We start from the raw sequence: 6,000 nt of genomic DNA on the forward strand, positions 1-6,000 counted from the left end.
CAGTTCCCTGTTAAGAGTCCATCCCTATTTATAAGGCCATCCTCACAGCCTACCCCGTAATTGCCTCCAGCGACAATGACACAGCGTCCTTACTTTATCTGGGTGTGTGCACACTGCCGGAGAGACCAGATAAGCCAAGGCTACATGAAGAACAAGTAAGTGGTGGGTGGAGCTTAGGTAAATTATAGAAACAGGGAGTCTTTCCTGTCAGCATTTCTCAACTGAGCGCTGAAGAAGGGGTCCTGCTGCTAAGATTTGCCTTTCCTCTTGTAGCTCTCGTTCAGTCCAACTTAGTGTGAGGTTCACCCTCCTTGCAGTTCTTTGGGTTGGACTAATTTCTCCTCCAGCTGAGCCAGCTCACATTTCCCAGCTGGTCTAGGGCAGTCCTTGCAACAGCCCTTGTACACTGTGCTCTGACAGCATGTATTAACCTCTCCTCTTCCAGCGGCCGGAGTGGCACTTCTGTGAGCAATTCTCTGCTGAACCTGGGCTAGAAATAGACTGATTGCTGGGGATTTTCTTCTAGAAAGATATTTGTGCCTATTGTGCTCTAGCTTTGCTCTTGCCTGGCTGTACAGGGGGAAAGGAAATGTGTCCCTACTCTCATTGTAACACAGATACTTTGATGTTAAGCTAGTTAGCTGAGGCTGGACGAAGGGAAAGGGCTAGTCCTGTGTTTCAGATGGGGACGCTTAGGCAAATAAAATTAAGCAACTTTTCCAACATCTCTCACCAACTCCCTGAAACCCAGATATAATGCTGCCCCAACCCCACTCTAGCCCCTAGACACCACTGCCTCTGTCCCTTTAATTGGGAAGGGAAAGGTTTTGCTTAATGACTCCTTCCAGACACACAGCTCATTATTTCTCAAATGTCTGGACTGTTTCTCTGAGAAGCAGATTTTGATTGTATGCTGTTTGGGGCTAGGAATCTGCACTTCAGAGCCATCTGAAGCACCTGGGACACCACATGGAAACAGAAGAATGTGAGAAGCCTGATTCAAACTTAAAGTACTTCCAATAAAAAGCTCCCCAAGAGCTGCCACATGCAGATCAAGAGATACCAGATCTTAGAAGCAATGCCTTATGGAGTCATAGAAAAGACAAAGACATGCTCCAAGACAAAACTGGTTTTATAGTCCAAAGGATGAACTAGAACCAAGACATTTTAAAATTTCTCTGGAGTATGATGCAGTAAAATCTGTAAGATACACAGAGCAGTGGTATGGAGGTTGTATTGGCACTTAGGGGGATTTGTATAACTGAGGTGTGGTTTTACTCATGAATAATGCAGGGTGGTCAAACCTTAATACCCCAGCACCCCCTCGTGCATAGGGCAGAGGCGTCCTAGTAATCGTGAACTTGACTAAAGTCTGGAAAATCTTGGAAGTGACTAAAAACATGTGATGAAGCCTCCAAACTAGGTGGCATTGCAGCCCTACTCCTCTTGTAGCTAGAGACAGCCAGACCAAACCTGAACGGGACTGAAGCCAGGTTGCAATGCCCAGAGTGGGGACTCTAGCTGAGCCATTTCAGACAGGAGCTGCTGCTGTGAGGTAAATTTGCTTTCCATCCCAGCCTCCCCTTTCAGCAACCCGCTGTGCTCTTGTACGTTCATAAAGCAAAAAGGACATTTGGGGACCTATTGCTTAGCATTTCCTCCTTCCACCCCCCAGCACAGTAGACAAGAAAGGGATTCCTTTCCAGCACTTGTGGTGGGGGAGCCTGGCTGTCAGTTAGAACAAGGAGACCTAGGTTCTTGCCACAGTTCTGCCATGGATTTGTGAGACTCTGTGATTCAGGTCAAATTTCTGACAAGGCATTAGCACCTGAAAAATCCAACTGAAGTTAAATGGGACCTCTTGATATTCAGCACCTTTCAAAAATCAACAGGTGGATTTCAGAGATATAAGTACTAACAGCTCCTACTGAAGCCCAACTTTAGCCATCCCGAACAGTAAATCCTTGCTGCCTCAGATCATTCACTGGGCTCTTCTCTGAACCCTTTCCTGTTTTCAACATCCTTTTTTAAGTGTTATCGTGGTGCCAGTAGGGTCTGACCAGGCCCAGAGATAGGGCCATATTCTCTTCCCCAGCAACTCTTTTGGGGGTAGCCGCTGCATTGTAGTCTGGGGGAGAACATATTTAGAAACCCTTTTATTTCCATAACTCTCCTGCAAGCCACAGGGAAAAGTGAGTGCAGCTGAAGGGAGAGTGACATTTCTGAATGTAGATGTAACATTAACACACAAATAGAAGAGAGGGATTGGATAGTGATATTAGGATAGGGAATTAGTATGACTAGTCCAGTTATTCACTTGCTATAACAAAGAGGAGCAGGCCAAAATTCTCTTTGTCAAGCTCCTGTTAAACCAATTCTCCAGGCTCCCAGCTTCATGCCCTAGCACTTGCCATTGGACCATGCTACCTCATACTGTGTTTTAGTCTAATAATTCAACTTACATATACTCTGCATATGCATAGTGGGCCTGACTATTATTTAAAAATGAACATATTTGAATATATGTTAAAAGGACATTCTAAATTGGTCTAAATCCAGTTGCCAGAGTTGAGGCAAAATCATGGTATTGCTTTTGCCATTTCCAAACAGGACATATAGCAGGAGCCCTGAAAATCCATGGATATCCACTTCATATCTGCAGGTTTCCTCATCAGCTGATGTGGATGTGGATATCCACAGCTCATTTTTGCAGATATGGATGCAGCTGTGGATACAAATATATTTAGAACCCTCCAACTTTGCAGATATCCGTTATATATTCACAGGGCTCTGCATCCGCAGATGTCAGTGCCGATATCCAGGGCTCATTTTTGCAGATACATATTTTGTATCCACACAGGGCTCTACTTACAGCTGTCTACCCAAAATTGACACTGCACATATATGTATTTAGCTTACTTAATATCACAAAAAAAGCAAAATACTATCCTGTAGTCATGACACCTGGAGTCTGGGAAGGAATTTCCGTCCAGGCAGGGCTGTGAAACTCAATTTTTTGCAGTACGAGAGCTTCTCCAGGAGAGAAGGGACTAAGCTACCAAAGCAACAAACTAACCCTAGCCCCCCAGGAGAGGGGACAGCTTGCAGTAACAGTCAGGAATCCAGAATCATTGCGCTGGGAAGTGCAAGCTCCAAATCGGAAGAGATTAATAATGGAGACACACAGAATATGGAAGGGTAGTTTGCATATGGTTCCAGCAATTTCAGGGAGCCCTATTCTCTATGTGTCGTCAAAAGAATTAGAAGTTAATGCCTAGTGTAGACAGCCAAGACAGCTGGCCCCAATTCATGCCCTTCCCAAAGGGCAACTACTTATAGACTGTACTAAAAAAGACCAATTGGAGACAATCCAGAAATTCTGTACTTGAGAACATAAAATTGGGAAGTCACACTTGCTGCATCTGAGAGCTCTGCACACAATTTGATGTCAGATGTTAGCAAGAGCTGCTAGGAGATATATCAGCAAGCCAGAGACTTGACTCAAAGCGTCAATTTTCAGTGCATCTGCCATTATTGATTTGTTCATTGTTATGACCTGGGGAACAGCTGCCCTCAGGGTACAAAGTCCCCAAGCTTTGCTAGCTTTAAACTATTTGAAGCAGACACTTGCAGCTGTTAGAGACAGAGTATGAGCACAGCTGCCAGTCAGTTTGGGATCTGACACATATTTGTTCGGTAGCAAGGCAGAAAAATGGACACTGGTGTTTGATAGAAAGGTTATGGATCATTAAAAGAAAAGTACAGGTTGGACCTCTCTGATCCGGCACCTTTGGGACCTGAATGGTCCCGAACCAGGGAGTTTGCCAGACCCCTGCTGGCTGCCCTACTCCCAGTCTCCAATGGCTGGGGCTCCTGCTCGCTGCCATCAGAGTTCACTGGGTTCGGCCAGGACCGCCTGGCTGCTGCCGGCCCCGCTGCCACCCAGCCACCGCCAGCCCTGTTCAGATGCCGCCAGCCTCCCTACCACTGGAGATTCCCCAGAGCTCCCCAGCCAAGGCTCTCTTGCTGCCACCTGGCCCCACTGCTGCTGGGGGTTCTCTGGCTTGGTCTGCCTGGTTTAAGGTCTGCTTCGGTTGCTTGCCAAAAGAGTTGTAAGAGATTCAGTAAAGAACATGCAATGCCGTTAGACATGAAAATCACATATGGTACAATCCGATATCCCCATCTGCTGAAGTTTCCATCTCTTACTGTGAAATGCTTTTTCCTCTCAGACTCATCAAGGAATGTGGGGAGTTCCTATTACTGATCTAATTTTAGATACTTGGAAACTTTCACCAGCACAAAAGAATGAACTACAATCAGTGCAGTTTCTGAATGTCTTCCAGCTCAGAAATAGACACAAAGGACAACATAGCAAACTTAGGTCAGAGCAGCCTTTATTCTGTGCTGCTAGGCAGAGGACTTGTAATTTACCAGTAGATGTTTCCATCCCCCGGCCAAATTGAGAAAGTGAGTGCACTAGGGTCATGCTACAGCTCAGTTATAACTATGTGGATACAAAAACAGAAAGGGAGCAGATAGTTAAGGGAACTGGTAATGGATACAGTCTCACAGGAACAGTTTGCAAATTCAACACTATTGTAGGTTGGTGGTAAGCAAGAGTGACTGCTACATGATGGTTTGTTGGCCTAAATAAAATAAGATTGTGCGTCAGATCCTTTGCTAGCACTCAGGAGAGGCCCAATAATGATCATACAGTGAGACAGAAATTCTTCCCCTCTTCAACTCATCTTCAATCTAGAATCTAGAGCAGGTTTGAAGCCAACTGACATGTGGAAGCTGGCGCTGTTATTGCCAGCATCCATGATTAATCTGTCCTGAGGATAAGAAGCTTCATTGTCAAGGACTGTCAGCCTCCCACCTTGCATGAGCACAGAGAGGACAGACATCAAAAGGAAATTAAATACTCAGCTCTTGTCCTCGAGATCAGACCCAGGACCTCACTCAGTAGATCAGTGGCAGCAAACCTGAAAGAACTAAGTTCTACTATTTAAGATTAGGATTCTTGATTGGTGTCCTGCCACAGCTAACAGGACAAGTGAGGGAGCCAAATCCTTCAGCATCATGATAATCAGTGGAGGTGCCTATACAAGGGGTGAGAACTGCTTACATGGATGCATATGAAAATGATGTTAAAGTTTAACTTGAACCAGAGAACTGAAAAGTCAACAGGATGGCAGAATCCCCATACTCCCTTCAGGTATTGCTTCTACCATGGCCATGAATTGCAGGATTCTCATAACCACATGTAATACCTGCACAAATCAGAATGTGGAGTAGAAACTCTAGATCAGAATATTTGTTTTCACTTGGTTTCACAGTCCTAATCTTTTTGTGGTTTGCAGCCAATCTGCATTTCACTTCTGGCAGTTCTATCACAGTTTAAAAAAGGTAAAGAAGAGCATATAAATGAGTCAAGCAGAAGAGTCTGGCACAAATGCAGTCCTTTTTGCTTACTTCACCCCTCACTTACTTCTGTAGAACCAGATATTTTTATGTATCCTATGACTCACAGGATAGGACTCCTTTCCAAAACTCTGCCAATTTGTTCCTTAGGGACTTGAAGGGGACATGATTGTAGCAAGGCCCATCATCTCCTCTGATGTTCTCAGCATTTGTCCAACAAGAGCAGGAAACAGATCTTTAAGAATCTAGGGCGATTCCTGTGAGAGACCGAACACCTTTCTTTATTTGAGGTACCACTTGAGTCATGTTTGTCAGTCATTTTTCAGACACTCAAGAAACAACAGGCCTGGCCTGAGGAGCTCTTTGTAAGGAGAGTCAAGTAGAAAAATCGGTACAAGAACAAAAGGATTTTCTATATGAATAAACAAGATTCACTCCCAGAGAGTCAAGGGTACTCATGGTCTCAGCAACCATTTGACATGTTGCAGGACTGGGTCAGTGTCCCAGTATTGGCAGGCCTCTGAGGTGGCACACGTTTAAATATGCAAAGAAAGTCAGTCGAAAAGACAGCTC

The sequence above is a fragment of the Pelodiscus sinensis genome, chromosome 3, assembly GCF_049634645.1.
Source record: "Pelodiscus sinensis isolate JC-2024 chromosome 3, ASM4963464v1, whole genome shotgun sequence".
Taxonomy (NCBI): Eukaryota; Metazoa; Chordata; order Testudines; family Trionychidae; genus Pelodiscus; species Pelodiscus sinensis.